The sequence below is a fragment of the Marmota flaviventris genome, chromosome 7 (genome assembly GCF_047511675.1).
Source record: "Marmota flaviventris isolate mMarFla1 chromosome 7, mMarFla1.hap1, whole genome shotgun sequence".
Taxonomy (NCBI): domain Eukaryota; kingdom Metazoa; phylum Chordata; class Mammalia; order Rodentia; family Sciuridae; genus Marmota; species Marmota flaviventris.
Window position 1 is genome coordinate 128,247,743 of NC_092504.1, and position 17,544 is coordinate 128,265,286.

At 43.5% G+C, this 17,544-nt stretch overlaps 1 protein-coding gene, 1 long non-coding RNA gene and 1 other non-coding gene across 4 annotated transcripts in view; 2 read left to right on the plus strand and 1 right to left on the minus strand.

The window, feature by feature from the left end:
• Maml3 (mastermind like transcriptional coactivator 3) overlaps positions 1–17,544 on the plus strand; it is a 398,437-nt gene that overhangs the window by 89,267 nt on the left and 291,626 nt on the right. The gene's annotated exons all lie outside the window — the stretch shown is intronic.
• Trnaa-ugc (transfer RNA alanine (anticodon UGC)) lies at positions 3,374–3,446 on the plus strand. The gene has a single exon. It is a non-coding gene; the product is annotated as a tRNA-Ala (tRNA).
• Positions 10,106–14,402, minus strand: LOC114085437 (uncharacterized). Its single transcript, XR_003581472.2, has 3 exons — positions 14,320–14,402; positions 13,833–13,867; positions 10,106–10,508 (listed from the first exon to the last, which is right to left on the minus strand). It is a non-coding gene; the product is annotated as an uncharacterized lncRNA (long non-coding RNA).

Below are 17,544 nucleotides of genomic sequence, written 5' to 3' on the forward strand. Positions count from 1 at the left end.
AGAGAAGGGTGTGTGTTGGGGGTGGGGCTTCACATTTAACCCCGGAGAGACAGGGAGCCATCCTGAGCTCCTCAGCAAGCAGCCTTGTGTAGAATAAGAAGCGGACTAGAATCAGGTGCCAGAGCAAGAGTCAAGATAATGGAGGGCAGGAAGAGAAGAAATAGGAAAAGCAGTCTCGGACTGGGCACAGTGGTGCACACCAGCCATCCCAGCAACTCAGGAGGCTGAGGCAGGAGGATCACAAGTTCAAGGCCAGCCTCAGCAACTTAGGGGACCCTGTCTCAAAATAAAAAGCAGATGGGGATATAATTCTGTGGTAAAGGACCCCTGGAGTCAACTCCCAGTACCAAAAAAGAAGAGAAAAAACAAAAGCAGACAGACTTAGGACCTGGAAGATGGAGCTGTTTAGGGTACTTTTTAGGGCAAAACAAAGAACCCCAATGATTTTAACTTTCCCAACCCAGAGCAAATTGTTTTACTGCCTGTTACTGCTAATAATATCCATAACAGTGATCATCCTATTTCAGAGCATTGATAATATGATATTTTCTGCTAAGAACACAGGAATATAAATCTGTAATGTTCAAGAAAGATATCCTTAAAAGATTCCTTATTTCAGTGACTAGACTTTGTGGGATACTATATTTCCCTTGAAGCCTAATGAAGTATAGTCTAAGCCGTCAGGTTAGCATGGACTTTTGCTGACCAAGGGCTGTTCCTTCGATTTCTTCTGCTCTAATGTCAATAAGTTGATTGATTTTGTCCTCTTCCTACTACTTCAGAAATAAAGCTACTGGTGAATAGTCCCACATCAGTCTTTTGGGGAAATTTTCATTTTGTATTCTTAGGATGTGGTGGTTTTCATTAATTGAGCATTTACAAAATTTTATGTTTATTTTTGAAGGGGAAGAACTTTTTAGTTAATCCAACTTATGTTAACAAATAATGCACAGTTTTGACATCTCATTGGCTGGCATTCAATGTTCAAATAGCTATGGTTTAACGATGAGAAGGCTTTGGAAGATGAGAAGGTGGGTCAACACAGCATTTGCTACTGTTCTACAGTTCTGTGGTTGAGAATGATGTGTTTGGAGTTTCACTGCTTGGGTTTAAATCCTGTCTTTGTCATCTACTAGCCTTCTGACCTGAGCAAGCTACTGAACTTTTCTAATTCTCAGTTTCTATGTCTAAAACTTGGGATAATCCGGGTAAAGTTCTTAGCTTAGTGCATAGAGTGAGCACTCAATAACTGTAAGCTATTATTATTAGTCCTGATTGTTTTTTAAGAATCAGAAGATTTATAGCATGCCTGAATCTTTTTGAAACAATTCCAGGAGAAGACGAAAAGAAAATGAAGATGGACAGAGGGCATTCTGTACGGGCAGGGCTTGAAGTAGGTGCTTTGTAGAACATATTTCCGAACTGTCTTGGAAGGTGCTTGGGGAACTGGAACATGGAGAGGTCACTCCTTGTCGTGAGCACCAGGTGATTAGCTAACCTGAAGGCATCCTGTGGCAGAGGCCCTGGGGCATTGGAGGCTGCGCACACACTGGTACCTGGGCCCCACTTATTTCCAGTATTAGCCCCAGGCAGAGTCTCATTCACCCTTTCCTCTCTGCTAGTGCCTACTGTCCCTGTCCTTACATCTGACACCAGGAGCCCCTACAGTTGCAGCTGATTCTCACTCTTTTATCTCTTTCTCTTTCTTGCATATGCATTTCTTTGTCATCTGCTATCTATTTCTAAAGTCACTGATTCTCCATCTGTAAACTTCTAAGAAAGCTCAATCTTTCCTAGACAATGCAAGCCAGTCAATGGAATTCTTTCACTCTTTTTTTTTTTTTTTTAACAATGAAATAACCTTTTGGTAGGTGACCCGTGTACAGACATTTTGCTTACTGTCTGTACCTGGTACAGACAGAACTGCCTGGCACATGGTGGGTGCCGTAGGTACTTGATGAGAGGACTCTTGGAGGGCCCTTTTGGACATTTGGCTTTTTGAAATCATGTGTACTTGTAGCTGGGTGCCCAAGGGGCTATATTTTTACTTCCAAAAGGGAAGTAAAATGTTTCTAAGCTCGTTTTGAATCTGGGATTTTCCTGGAATTCTAAAGGATCTAGAAAGATAGAGTCAGCATAAATAAAATAAAGGTATAATTATGATTTACATGGTATCATTCAGACAGGTGACTAGTGACATCAACCCAACAACTGCACTTAAAAAATAAATCAACAACAATGAGGAAACCATCTCCAGGGAGCCGTCTCAAGGAGAGGTGGGAAATCTCTGTGCTCTGAGATCTGTTTCTCAGGTTGGTGCTTGAGGTTTATCGAATGTTCTAAGCCTGCTTCAAACAAACAGACCAATACTGTCTCCATACACCCCTAGAATTAAAAAAAAAATGCCAATGATCAGTATTGCACACTTGTGATTTCTGTTGCTTTAAGCTACTCAGTTTTAACAAACAAATGAGATTTTTTTTGGATAGGGGAATACAGTCAATCAGAATAACAGATTCTTGAGTGGGAAAGGACTTTAGAGGCCATGTGGTCTGACCTACATAATACAGGAATTCCTTCCACAGAATCCCTGACAGATGGCTGTACACTTGTGTTTTGAATACTTTTTAGTGTCAGGAAATGTGTTATTTCAAGAGGCAATGTATTTCATTGTTGGACAGTTTTAAAAGTTAAAAAATAGCATTTCGCACATTAAGACAAAATTTCCATGTTTCTAATTTCTACCTGCTGATCCTAGAATATTCATTAAATGCTGTTTTAAAAAGTCTACTGTTGCATTTTAGCATAGACTGATCAAATACATAGCCATGCAGTGTTTGTTGATGTTGGAGATTCATCACCGTGAGCTGCTTTGGAGGGCAGAGGAGGTTCTGAGGTGGTCCCTGCCTGTGGGGAGCTCATAGGCCAATTAAGAGACAGGATTAAACACACACTAAATTAACTGACAAGTGATGATCACATGACAGGCTTTCCCCATGCTGTCTCACATATGAAGGTCTTAAAGAAGAAAGTTAGGAAATGTCAATAACTTGAAATATGAGCATGATCTTGCCAGGCAGTAGGTCCAGGGGATTTTAGGGAGGTCATGGAGACACCGCCATCCTCATAGAAACAGAGGGCAGGAACTCGAAAGCTCTGGAGAGGTCTTTATTTTAATCCGTCAATCAAAACTTCTGTTATTGTTTCTTTTCATTCTTATTTTTAAATTTTTTTTTTCTGGTGGTGCTGGGGAACAAACTCAGGGCTTCAGGCATTGGAGGCAAGCACTCTACCACTAAACCACCTTTGCAGCCCATTATTTCTTCAATCATAAAAGTAATGCATGTCTGTAATTAAAATGTAAACAGGGGCTGGGGATCTAGCTCAGTTGGTAGAGTGCTTGCCTTGCATGCACAAGGCCCTGGGTTCAATCCCCAGCATCGCCAAAAAAAGAAAAAAAAATATATAAACAATACAGAAATGTCTTAAATAGAAAATAAAGGGGAGTAAAAAATTTTTGTTCCCGTTTGCATTTGACCACAGGTAGAACCATTTAATGCATACTCTAGTGGTCACCAAACAATGACTCATGAGCCCAAACCCTGGCCCATCACTTGTTTTCGTATGGCTCACATGATCAGAATGATTTTTTATATATTTAAATTGTTGGGGGAATAAAATCAAAATAATAATAGTTTTTCATGGTGCATGAAAGTTGTGTGGGACTCTAGTTTCAGTGTTCATAAACAAAGTTTTGAATTTTGATCACAAATATTTGTGGAAGTTTGTTTCCTCTCTTGTTGTATCAATATCTTCATAAGTAAGATCACTTTTGCCCTTCAGCCCTGGAAGCCTAAAATATTGACTAAATGGCCCTTTACAGTAAAGATTTGCTGGTCCCTGTATATTCATTAAAAAAAAAAAGTTTGGATAAATATGTATACATAAGCCTGATCTATTTATAAAAGTGTATGAGCCAAGTTGCAGTGAAGTTCTTTAGATCTGCAGTGATTGAATTACGTAAGAGGTAAGAGTCGCTGCTGGTGTGAGGGTCAACGGGGACATGAAGTTGGATGGCCCAGCAGGAAACCCAGGGATCAGGAATGTGACGTCTGCAGTAATTTAGGTGTGAGGTGGTTTGGCCCTGGAAGCCTAACCAAGAGATAGTCCAGTACCTATTTCAGACAGAAGTGGGAGATCCAGATGTGAGACGTTCCAGAATCGTCCAACGGACATCCCGAGGCACTGAGGGAGGCCAGGTGGGGAGTAGTCAAGGTATCCCCCATTTCCAAGCCAGTGCTGGGAGAATCCTGGCACCTCAGGAGATGTGAAGAATTTTGGAAGTGACTGCACGAGGAGACAAGTTTCAGAATTTGAAGTTTTCTATCCAACACCAGGGGCACCAGTTGTTGGTGGCTATAGTTCATATCACCACCTGAAGAATGCAAAGCCCCTCACGGTGTATTTGCCTCTTGTGGTTGATTTAATTAAATTTAATAAAATACCACTTTCATGTTTTCAGTAGGGGTGTTCTGTAGGTTTCAGTAACATATAATTCATAAGCGTAGTCCTGTAGGTTAAAGCTGGATATTGATTGGGGCTTTATGTTAAAATAGAATTTGGGGGAAAAATGAATCATAAGGATACATTTATCACCATTTATTTATCTTCCCTTCTAGGAAAAAATAGTTGTTGATTTGGGAATATTTTGAGAGAAGGAGCCTCTCCTAACAGATATATATATAGGACTTTAGAGGGACATTTGAGAAATGCCATCCCTATCACCGTCACCCCACCAGACAACCACACATGGCCCACACATACCAGTCACTGGGCTCTGCTTTGCACACCACACACAGGGCTGTGTTCGGCCAGTGGGATAGTCTGTGGAAAGAGTGAAAGTTTTAGTGTTGCACTATGAATCTAACTACACAGCTGCCCCCCCACCCCACCCCCGTCCCCAGCAGCTCCACCTTGTGGATCCCTGTCTAGTGAAGACCTGGAGCAGCTTTTACCTTCAGTGTTGGCATTGGCTAGGTAGGTGCAGGTGGTAAATACAGCCTTTCACTCAACTTACACTTGAACCATGGCTGTTTTTTTTTTAAAAATAGGTTTTATTCATGCCCCCCATAGACTAATTTTTTTCTTAACCCATTTTGTGAAAGCAATGATACATGAGAAAGTTCAAGAAGAATGTTAAGAGGGCCATCAACAACTCTGCGACAGTAGCACAAATTAACTCAGGGATGAGGTCGACTCCACTGTGATTCAGAGAGAACCACCTGCCACTTGTGGCCCAGGGGCTAAAAGAGGGCTTTAAATCAGGAGGCCTGATCCCTCGAACCTCCACTGTCTTGTGCTGTGACCTTGGGTAAACTGTACAACTCCTGTCTCCCACGTGAGAAATGAGAATATCACAATTCAACACCCAGTTATTCCAAGTAGATTGTTTGTGAATCAGCAAAATATCTGCAAAGCATTTCAGTCATCCAGAAGAAAGGGTGATATTTGAAGTTTCTGCATTACTAGTGTTCTGTTCAATGTGTACCTATCATGACGGAAGACTCCTTAGATGTGCTTTGCCAAAACCGAAACAAGTTGTACCTCCTGACCCATTAATTTTATAACTATCCTGACTTATGCTCTTGGCCTCTTGGTGTGGTTTTAAACTTAGTGCCTATTTGGGAGGAAGTCCTGGATTCTGTTTGTGATATTGTTTCTTGTCCTTCTTGGAGAAAAGAATCAAACACTTGTAAATATTATTGGTATCAGCATACAGGCATTTTCTCCTGCTTTTCAGAATATTGTTAATTTTGACTTTCAAAATTAAATGGATTTTTTCCTCAACAAGAGGGAATTTCTGCCATCTAACGAATGCACAGAATAAAAGAAATACAGACTAATTTAAAATGCTATTCTATAATTTGTGCAAGTAGAGTTTTTAAGTACCCCTATTCCTTGTACCCATGCTTTGCTAACGTGTTTTTCTAAGTAGAGCAAAATTCAGTGAGTCCTTTCATTTTTCCCAGAATAATTTAATCAGGTATCAGGATAACACAGTGGTTTCTCCTTAGTAGTGACTCTGAAGAAGGCATGAGCTCTTGGAAACTGCTTTCCACTGTCCTCTACGCAGTCTAGATCAAGTCTCTTGATAGATGGGTGTATGTTGTGTCTCCACCGAGGAGACCTAAGTTACAGGCCTATCTCTGAGGTCTGCCTGAAAGTGAGGGAACCACAAATGTCCCCAGTCAACTGTTTTCCCAGAGTAGCCAGAAATGTGTCCATCAGTGAGAACCCCGTAGGTAATCTCAGGATGTACAGCTGTGCCCCGAGCAGTAGGTGTCACTATAGTCAGTGGCTTCTGCTACTCAGTACTTAAGGGGTTAATCGGGTCTGGTGTAGCAAGGAGAAAGGGGCCCATCTGTGTCCTGCAGGGTGCTGGTCTTTGTCTCCAGGGCACAGATGACCCCAGTGGAAGACCCAAGTGGGCTCCATTTTTCCCTAGGACGGGCAGAGGGATCCTTTGCCATCTGTATTTTAGATGCTAAGGCTGGCTCTTGGGTGTTATGGAGTCTGGTGGGTTGGAGTGGAGACACTGGTGAGATGATCCTTCTAACCTTTGGAAGGGAGACCTAGAACCAGGGGAAGGGGAGGATTCTATGAAGAGAAGCAGGAGAATCTGGATTAGCCTGAGGTGTTTCCTGGTTACTGCTGCTGAGCAGTTACATTTGGGCAGTGAGAGGAGGCAGAACTTCCATCAGCCTCCCTCTCAGAAATTTCCCTTGCACCATAAAGGAGGCAAAGCAAAGCGAAAAAAAAAAAAAAGAAGAAGAAGAAGAAGAAAGAAAGAAAATCTCTTTCTAGCAGAGCTGTACTTCTCTTTTGCCACTTCCACAAAGCTAATTTTCAACCACTAAAATGGAATTTAGGATTTAGAAATAGCTACTGTGTTGACTAATTAAAAAAAAAAATCCCCTGATTACATAGCCAATTGCCTTTTCAAGTACACCCAATTTTACTTTTTCCTTTCTAGTAACAACACCCTGGTGTAAAACAAAATCAAACCGAGGAAACTCACTGCAGAGTTTCAGATTCATCTCATCTCTCATTTCTTGCCCAGATAACCATCTCTCTCCCCACCCACCACCCATGCAGCAGTAGATTGTCCTTTAAAGAAAAACACGCGGAGACAATCTAGGGTGTATGCACAGACTCATTAAAATCACTCCTGTCCAGTCTCTGCTCCTCCCCGCAGCCTGCCTGTTGGCTGCTGGGCGCAGCCTGATTAAGCCCTGCTCTTGGTGGTACAATATGTTAAGCTCAGACTGCTCTTTCTCTCTCTCTCTCCCCTTCTGTCTCCCCCGGAGCGAGTGGCTCGTTTTAAACCCTCGCACACTCGCTGATCCAGGTGGCGTCGCTCGCTGCGTCTCCTGCTCGCTGTTGCTAAGTGAGAGGCACCAAATCGCACGGAAAGCTGAACCAATAGCATCCTGACCCCCATAGGCTGGTAAAAGCTGAAGAAAGAGAACCCCACAGTGCGGTCTGTGACCGGCGGGTCCTCCTCCCCCTCCCACCTTTTCTTTTGCAACAGGAAGGGGAGGTGGCAAGGGAGATGGTAGGAGGAAGAGGGAAGAAAGAATGGGGGAGGTGAATCCTAATACGCTTGGCTGTACTTGAGATAAATGCCATTTTTTTTTTCTTTGTGAAGGAAAAGGAACGGTCGCTTCCCCCGTGCAATCGCACACCAGCAGATGCGCTTCTCTCTGCCCCCAAACTGCCTGCGTTGTCAGGGCTCATCTGAATAAGATGTCTGTTGACCTGCACATCCGCTTGGCTTTTCTCTCTCCCCGCGCAGCCTGCAGTCTTTTAATCCCGCAGTTCTGCGGATCTGGGCACCCTGTTCCTTCCTCCTGTTCTCTCTCCTTTCCTTTCTGTCTTGTGACAGTCTCCTCCCATTCCTGAGTGCATTTCCTTTGAATGCAAAAATGAGCAAAGGGTATTTTATGTGTCATCTCCTGACGTCCTTAGATCATTTTAGGGAGTGGGACAAGGGCGGAGGCATATTTATAAAGGTAATTAAAAAAAAAAAAACCCATTAAGGATTCATAGTCTTTTGGCAAGGTCTGTGCTAGTACAAAGTGAAATGAGAGGCTGTTCTTAACTGGCTCACTGCCAGTGTAGACAGCCAGTGGTATAGTTGAGATTATACACAGGAAATGACCTTTCTCCTATAATTACCAGGATATTTTAGGCAACATCAGACCCGAGTTACCTGGGTAATTATGGCTTTGTAGATCTGACCTTAGAACAAAACAGATCCCGTGGAAAATGTTTGCTCTCTTTGGTGATGACAGTGTGAAGGTGCCCCTTGCCCTCGCAGCCCCATGAAGCCTAAGTTCAAGGAGACTTTCCTCCATTCTGTGTCAAGCAGGTTCCCAGCAAGTTGATCCTGACCTTTTGGAGATGGCGCTATTGTTTGGTTGCTTTGAAAAACTAATCTGCATTTATTTCTGAACCAAGGATGTTGAGGTGCTCTGTAACCTCCTGGGTTTGCTCTGTTTGGGTGGGATGTCAGGCTTAGATGGCCCACTTGCCCCAGGAAGTGTTCTCTTTGTATTTGAAATCCATTTCCTTTACTCAGGGTCACACAGAGAAGTGACTATTATTTTCATCCTCCACCTGCTTCTCACAGCCTTTATACTCATTTGGGGCTTTTTGTTTGTTTATGTGAACAAAACGAAACTGCTTTCATAAAGAAAGTATCTGCTTAAGCAAAAAGGGAAGCCCCGCTGAAAAACCTTACCCAGTGCTGAATGTCTGGGACATTTTCCTTTTTTGTCTCAAAAGTTTCTTTTTCTCATTATCACGAGAAGATAGTCAGGGCTGCCAGCTCTTGTTTATAATATTTAAAGAGAAAATTCATAGATAACCTTCAAACCTCATTTTACTTTCAGTCTCCTCTAAGTTAAACCAAAGGGATTTACAGGTCACCCAACCCCTTCGTCTACTGTGCCTATTCTGGGGGGAAGATGTTAATGACAAACTAATGCTGCAAAAATGGGCCCAGAAGTTAAGAAACAAAGACGGACAGACAGACAGACCAACAAGTCCTGTAAGTCGACTCATCCTGTGGTTGACCAGGGCTGGCTACTCTGAGGTGGTGTTCCTTGGGCTCCTCTGTCTGTGCTCAGCATGTTCTCAGGGCTAGGCACCCCCTGTGCGGGGAGAGCTAGGCCCTGGCTAGTGCCTCCCTCTCTGGGCTGCATCCCTCACGGTTTGACCAACTTCATTATTCAGATACAGGCGCTGTGCTCCAGCCAAGGAAACCTGCCAGGACCAGCTCCCCTGCTTCTCTCTTCCTGGTTTATAATTCTCCTCCTCCAAACCCCAGCTTCACACCACTCCCAACTCATTTGGCCACACACAGACCCCTCTAAGTCCCCCAGCACTTTGTCCTCGAGTGCACACTGGTCTGACATCCTTCGTGGGCCTCCTTATAAGGCCTCTGTCAGATTGCCCTGGGGACCTGCTGTGTCCTCTGCTCTGTGCCTTTGCTTACCCGTGCCCTCTGTCCAGATCGCTCCTTTCCCTCAAGCCTCTCCCGTGGATAACTTGGTCTCAGAAGTGCTCTTAAATACAATTTCCCCAGTGAACGCTCTCTCAGGGTCTCCCCCTCAGACTTTATCTTCCAGGCCTTTGAAGCACCATGGCTACCTTTTCCTTTCCCCTTTTGGAACTTTTTGCTTTCTACTTTCAGTTGAACTTGCTGCATCCTGGGTAGTACTGGTGCAGCCCAAGGAGGACTCTAGTCCCTCTCTTGTGTCCACTTTGGCATTCCTGCAAAGCCACATCAAATAAATATATAATTGCACACAGACTGCATTTGCTTTGTGAACATCACTTCGCCGGGTGCCCTTCACGGCCCAGTTGATAACCTTAAATTCCTTTTATATAGAAAATCAGAAACCGTATCCTTTCACTTTAAGTTATTCAGAGCCAGACTGGGTCTTTCTTATCTACCTATTTCCTATATTTGTCCACTTTATGTTGCTATAACAAAATGCTTGAGGTTTGGTAATTTGTTTTAAAAAAGAGGTTTATTTGGTTCACAGTTCTGAAGGTCCATCTTCTCCATCTGGTAAGGACCTCATGTTGGTGGTGTTACAGTAGTAGAAGTAGAAGCGGTCCCCAGGGCACACAGGAAGCCAGGGAACTTTGGGGGTCAGGCTTGCTCATTTATAACTTGTTCCCACTAGAAAAAGTTGGAGTCTCATGAGAATGGTATCAGTCCTTTCTAAGGGCAGTGACCTCAGTGGTCTAACCATCTCCCACTAGGTCCCACCTATTAAAGGTTTCACCACCTCTAATGCAGTCACATTGGAGACCCAGCTTCCAGCAGATGACCCATAAGGGGCAGACCACAATCAAACCACAGCATTCATGAAGTCCGTAACTGCTTTGTACCCAGGGAGCACTGTTGCATTGTCACATACTGAAGCCCAGGAAACCTGAAAAGACATGTCTGTCATTTGCCAGGTTCATAAACAATGTGTGAGGAGAAGAGATGAATTTTCTGTGAACATTTTAAATTAGATCATGAGATCACAAAGAAATTCAGCTAAATATTACTGTGCTTACCATTCAGAAGAGTCTAGATGATGATACAGTAACAAGCAACTCCAAAATCTTAGTGATTTAAATTAAGAAACCAAAGTTTGCTTCTTGCTCATCTATATTGTGGATTGGTGGAGAAAGGGGGACTCTATTTATCCCGTTGCTCAGGGACTCTTTCCAATAAAACCAGCATTGTGTCCCACTCCTGGTTGTGCCAAGGAAAGAGAGCTCCAGAGGGTTTGTTTTGAGTGGATCATGTGGGCTCTAACCTCAACAGTGGGTTGATCCATCATAGGCTAATAGTTTGAATGAACTACTGGGAGGAGGAAGGAACTGCAGGCAGGTGGGGGCATGGTTGGATAAAGTAGGTCAACCCCTGGGGACTATATCTGCCTCTCACCCCTCCCTCCCTCTCCCCCCCCTTCTTTCCCCTTCCCCTCCCCTCCCCCTCCCGCTGTCTCTCCCTCCCCTCCCCTTCTCTCTCTTTCCCCTCTTCTTGGATACCATGAGCTGAGTAGCTTTCCTCCACCCTCTCCTCCTGCCATGATGTTTGGCCTCACCTCAGTCCTAAGCAATGGAACTAGGTGACTATGGACTGAAATGTCTGAAATCATGAGTCCAAATTCATCTTTTCTTCCTCCAAGTTTTTCTTGTCAGATGTTTTGGTCACAGAGGTGAAAAGCCAATAAACACAATTCAGTGCTCCAACCCAGAAGTGGTGTCTGTCACTCTTATTTGCTCACAACTTATTTGTCAGAACTAGTCACATGATCCCATGTAACCACACAATATTCCAGAAAGTTGAGAGATGTTGAGAGTATATTGATTGCTGCATTCTTTTGAATTATGCTCCAGGTACCTACCTAAGGACTACTCTGAGGTTTTGACTGTTGCCATAGTCAGGATCCCAAAAAATCAGGACAGGTTTTATGATTTTACACTAAGAAATTAGAGTATACAAATGTTCCATAATAGTTGCATTCTTTTTCTTAATGAAACATTAGAAGCAGCCTAAGTATCCAATAGTAGGGGATTCTGTAAGTTATAGTATATATAGAAAATGGAATACATATAGCCATTAAAATTATATTTTAGAATACTCATGAGATTGAAAAAATGTTGAGAGTATATATTGATTGCTGCATTCTAAAAAAGTAGGCCCTGGGAAAGGATATGCAGCAAATTCTCTTTGGAAAAAAATGCATTGAAATTGAGTGTAGAATGGTAGTGACTGGTGGTTACTAGAGGCTGGAGGCAGGAGAGGTGGTGAGGCTGGGGAGAGGTTGGCCAGCGGATACTAAGTTGCACGTAAATAGGAACAAGAGGTCCTAGCCTGCTGCTGCACAGTGAGGTGACCTCAGATAACAGTTGTGTCCTGCATATCTACAAAAACTACAAGAAGAGATTTTTGATTGTTTTCCCCATGAAGAAGTGATATATGTTAGAAGAGAAAGAAATGTTTGGCCTAATTATTCAGTTTATATAGACATCAAAACATTACATGGGACCCCATGAATATGTGCAAGTGCTGTGTTTTATGTGTCAGTTAAAAATAAATTTAATTAGAAATATTTTTTTTAAAATGCAATAAAGCTGGAAATAAGAAGATTAACAGAGGACTTTTACTTTCTCATGGTAATATGATGGGTGGATTTTGTGCTTTTTGCCTTGCTGGGTTCTTTTTGGAGGGGGCCTGGGGGCAGTAGGTAAGCAGGAATGGCTTTCGTTGTCCATAAGAGGATATGTAAATATCTCTGGACTCCGAAATGTGTTCATTTCAAGTAGCATGTATGATATGACTTCTTTTAGGTGAATAATTTGGTATAGGAGGTCCACAAATGTGTCTCCTATGTCTATGGTGGGACGAGCCTGGTGCCAAGAGGCGAATTCTTTAGCGGTGCTCCTGTGGATGAGGAGACAGCTCACATGTGTCCGGGAATGGGCGTTCCACCATTTCTTGCCCTTTCTTCTGCCGAGGCGCTGTATAGATCTTCCATGGCATTTTGACTTGACATTTCACAGCTGCTGCAAATCCACTAAGCAGGGACTTGACACTGGCACTTTGAGGCCGCTGGTAGCACGTTGGTTTGTAAAGAGATGCAAAATTTGCTGAGATAGGGAAAAGCTGGCGTGTATTTATTTTGGGATGAGACGGACTCTTGTGAAATAGGGGCCCATCCTGAAGAACTTGTAGCACTCATTCATCTTGTGTTGTGCACGGAGCTAGAATGCCACAGCTGTCATGCGCTCTCAATGAACGATTGTCATATTGTCAATCCACAATAATACAGAACAATTTTCATTCTCCATGTTGAAGCGTTGCCATTGTAATATAATTCAGTTCATATTAACAATGCTTTGATGACAATTGCTTACCGCTCCGCCCTTCCAGCCCTCCCTCTCTGCTTTTCTTAACCAGAGGGAAATGTATTTTGACAATACATCCAGCGTTACCAGTTTTCTGCTTTTAAAACATTTTGGGCACCTAGCCCTCATCGAAAATGAAGGGAACACACCAGTCTATTTCCCCTTTCTGATTGGACTCCCTTGGGATTCCATAGAGCTTTACCTAGAAGAACTTAAACATATTTTTAGCAATTTCGTATCTATTCTCCATGAGAAAGAAACAGGTGTTATTATTGTCTTCTTACAAGAAGCACAATTAGAACTCAACTCTCTTTGCTTTAGGTGTTACCGTCTGTTTCTTAAAGAGTCTGATTTTTTTCCCCTACCATTAACAGTGCTATCCATTGTGTTTATGTGGATGAATTAATGGCCCTAATGAATTTATATTCGCTGATTTTCCCTGGAGGGGAAATTCATTCTGTGTATAAGTCTTCACTGATGTTCAAGGTACTTTCCTGTGGCAGTAGACTAGTTTAAACCGAATGTGAGTGTTGTCTTTGTTAGCCTTTTCCCAGGATCTAAATTGAGGTGGGCACAGTTGATATGATTAAAATACGCTGTGCATTCTTGTATCAGCTGTTCCTGGTAGATGCTGTGATTTTAAAATACAATTTTTATGGTCGCTGTTGGATGTTGGACTTTTCTGTCTTTTAGTTTTTTCATCAGCTCAGATTCTTGCCTGAAAATATGTGGCAGAACACGGGGAGAGCGAGAGTTTGAGACAGGGAGAAAGTTGGATGTCAGAAACCACCAGAAATTTTTGTAAGGTCACAAATCCCCCAGATGACTGATTTGAAAATGCTACTACGTACGGCATGGTCTTCCTGGGGCCTCTTCCTCAGCATTCCTATAAAGTAAAAAATCAGGGCCTTTGAAATAGCACACTCCTCACATATAGGAAAACAAAATAGAAACTAGGTAAGGAGAATTCAGCCTGGCGTATAAGACTTGAACAGAGCCTTAGGTAAATAAATTTAGATTTAAATGTCTCCTATTCTGCATCTATAAATGACAACTGGAGATGTTAAGAGAGAAGAGGGGTGAGAAGGAGACGGGAAGGGAGAGATACAGTCATAAAATATGCATGTCACGTTCGATTAGTCACGTCCTTAGTGCCAGGGTGCATCTTAGAACAGTCCTGAATTTGAATAGCTTGTCTCTTTGTCCTGATAGGTAGTATTTTTTTTAAAATCAGAACTGAGCCTCTGTTTCTGGCTGGCACTACATAGTCGCTAAGCTGTTCAGGGCACTATGTGACCCAAGTCTAGAGGCCCCGGGGTCGTGAAGTACAAGACTTACCCAACAGCTTGGAACAGGAAGTGAAGACCCTGCCACTAACTGAAACTTCACACTAGGGCACCAGGGGCCCATGTCTCTTCTCAGGCAGGAAGCACCAGGGGGGCCCACAGGAAGCTCCACAGTCCTTATGCGGATCCCCACAACACTGTCTTGTCACATGGTCTCTGTGTGACTGGGCCAGACCTATGGGATATCACCCTTGTTTTTGACTTTGCCCCTTTGAAAAGGGGGGCTGTGGATCAGAGTGGGGCGTGGTGGGGGAGGAGCATGGGAGGCAGGGTTTAGCTGAGCCGCCCTTTGTTCACATGGCTGTTCTGTGTGGTCCAGACAAGGTCTGCCAGCGGTCCTGGAAGCCACAAGTTAGAAGCATTTATTTTGCCTTTATTTTTGCATTTATTCACTCATTCGTCCATCCACTCACTCAGCTGATGACATGGTTAATAGTGCCGTGTCTGGAGTCATGTAGACAGTAGAATGTGAATCCCAGCTCTGCCATTTCCTGGATGTAATGTGAATACTAGTACTTCTGACTTTAGAGGAGTTTGGGCAGAATTAAATTAATTACAAATGATTCAAACGGTATTTTATGTTTAGTAAGACTTTAGTAAAGTCATCATATTTATCTCTCTCTCTCTTTTTCTTTCTTTCTTTTCGTGATGTTCTCTCTATGTTGCTCAGGCTGGCCTCAAACTCCTGGGCTCAAGGGATCCTCCTGCCTCAGCCTCCTGCACACCGTCGTACCCAGCTTGTTTGTTTATTTCCCAAATAAGAAACGAGCTTCACATAGTCTAAGATCTCTTCTAGTTAAAAGTCTCTGGTAAAATAGGCTCTCTGGATCATGGAACTGCACACGTTCCTGGTTTTTCTATATATTTATCATCATCTGGATAGTTAAAAAAATGAATATTCTCCCTGTCATTAACAGTGTGAGAGGTGAGATCACTCCTCTGGTTTTGGGAGGCAGGAGGGCTGGGTTTAAATCTAGTTCTTCAATTTTGAATAGCTGATCCTCTCTGCTTCGCCCTCCCTTCCCTTCTGTCCAGTTGATTTCCTTCCATCCTAACCACTGGCCTCCTGACTTCAGAGCCCAAGCTAGCAAAGGCGTGTTTATCCAGTGGAGTGTATGAAACAATTCCCATTCATGTCACTTCAAGACCCAGAGGTACTATAATGTACCTCTGGAAAATTGGAATATCTCACTACGCATATGTATAGGGTCGGACATGAACTCTTGTCTACATAAAAGAAAGTAAAGTTTTATTTTAAATGTCAAAAACATAGAAGTATAAAAAATATTCACAGCGTGTCTTACATTACAACGATTCCCGGGCGCCCTCCGTGAACGTGTCCTAGACTGCATGATCAGACACTTGCTGAGCAGCAATTGTAGTTCTGTTCTCTCAGGGACTTGAGTTGAATTAACTGTATTAGCTCAGATTGTCATAGCGTCTCAAGAATAGAAGGAGGGTAATATTTTATGTTTATGTAGTGGTGGAAGAAGGCTATTATTATGCATAATATATATATTTGAATCCTAGTTAAACTGTGAAGAGTTCATTCCTGACACTGATTCCCCTACTCTGGCAAGATACGGTCAGTGTGAAAGACATAAATATGGCAATTACTCTGTGTGCAATTTCACATTTCCATTGTTCACAAAATCATGATGGCCTTTTGTTAAGTACTTTACAATGTGGATTGTCGCTCTGCAGAGAGGGTGTGCTTTGAAGTTTCTGATTTCTGTGGAAGGTAATCTCAGATACAATATGGCAGACCAGTGGTAGAGGAGGAGGGCTGGTCAGGTTCGAGAGGATGTCCACCATATTACTCTTGCATGGGAGGGACTGAGTTATGGTACCTGCAGAAGCTCAGGTGGGAGGGACCCTCATCCTGCACCTGGACATGAAATCCGTCTGAGTCCTACATGGTGATTGGTGGTTGGGGAACCTCCCTCTCTGGGGTTCAGGCAAGTTTTCAGGTCTATCCCATAAGTTCAAAATATAGTTCTTAGTTTCCCTTTGTCTCCCACCCCATATCCATTTGCTGATTCAGACCATTAGGGATACCCTCAGTGAGACGATGAAGTAGAAATAGAAATGAAAATGGAAACGTGTTCCTTCCTCAAGGATCTTATAGGATGCCCTCCTTCACACGAGACCAGATCAGCTTGCTACCTAAAGGAAGCGCTAGAGTCACCCTCTCCCTCCCTTTCCCACCTTTTCTACCTGAACCTTCCTGTCTTGGCCACATTCTGGTCTGGAAGCGTGTCCACCAAGCCTCTCTGCTCTCCTTGTTCAGTTCTGTTTGTGTTCATTCCTTGTCTCCTGTTTGGCCATGCAGAGGAGTTGGTCTTTGAACTTGGTGTGTGTATTTCTTGGGGTGGGGCGGGAGGTGTACCGAGAGGTTGGCAATAGGGTGTATTCGCACTTAAAAGGTAAAAATGATGAGTGAGGTGGCATGTGTCTGTGGTCCTGGTGCTGGGGAGGCCCAGGTTCAGCCTGTAGTTCAGGGGCAGCCTGGGTGACACAGCAAGGCCCCATCTCAAGGAAAGAAAAAAGTAAGGAAGAAACATCTCCAGGTGTTTTATGGCTGTAAGGCAGCACCATGTCAGCTGGGCTCTTGTGTCTGTAACATGTGACGCTGGGACAATCCTCTGAAGAGTCCCTTTTATCAAATCCCTGCCTGGCCCTGCATTCTAATTCAGCAGAATTAGAAAAGGCAGAGGTGAAGTGAGATAAGCAATGACAGTTCTTGTCCCTCATGCTGTGCCTAAAAGGTGTCAGTAGGAGGAGCAGATGCCAGAGGTAAAGTCACCTTCAAGGTCAGAAGCGTGGTGACTATGAAGATGGTGACCAGATCACTCGTGTGTGCATGGGTAAAGGTTGCCAAGCACGGTCATGGAACGCGCCTCCTGGCTGGTGGGCTGCTCAGGAGTGAAGTGTGCGCACAAGGCTCCCCCTGATTGTGCCCAGGTGACCCAGCAGGCAGATAGGGAATTACAGCACCCTCAGAGATCCTTCCACTAGTGTACCTTACCAGCTTGTCCTGTCCTTTCCATCCTTCCCTCGATTCTCATCCCAAGGAAGGTCATAGCATTTCATTTAATTTGCCTTAATTTACCTTACTGTCATTTCTGTATATGCAGAGGCGGCTCTGCGTTGCCGTTGGGCTCTGGTATTTGTGCTGTCCGTAGACTAACTCTCAATCCTCATGACCACCCTGAGA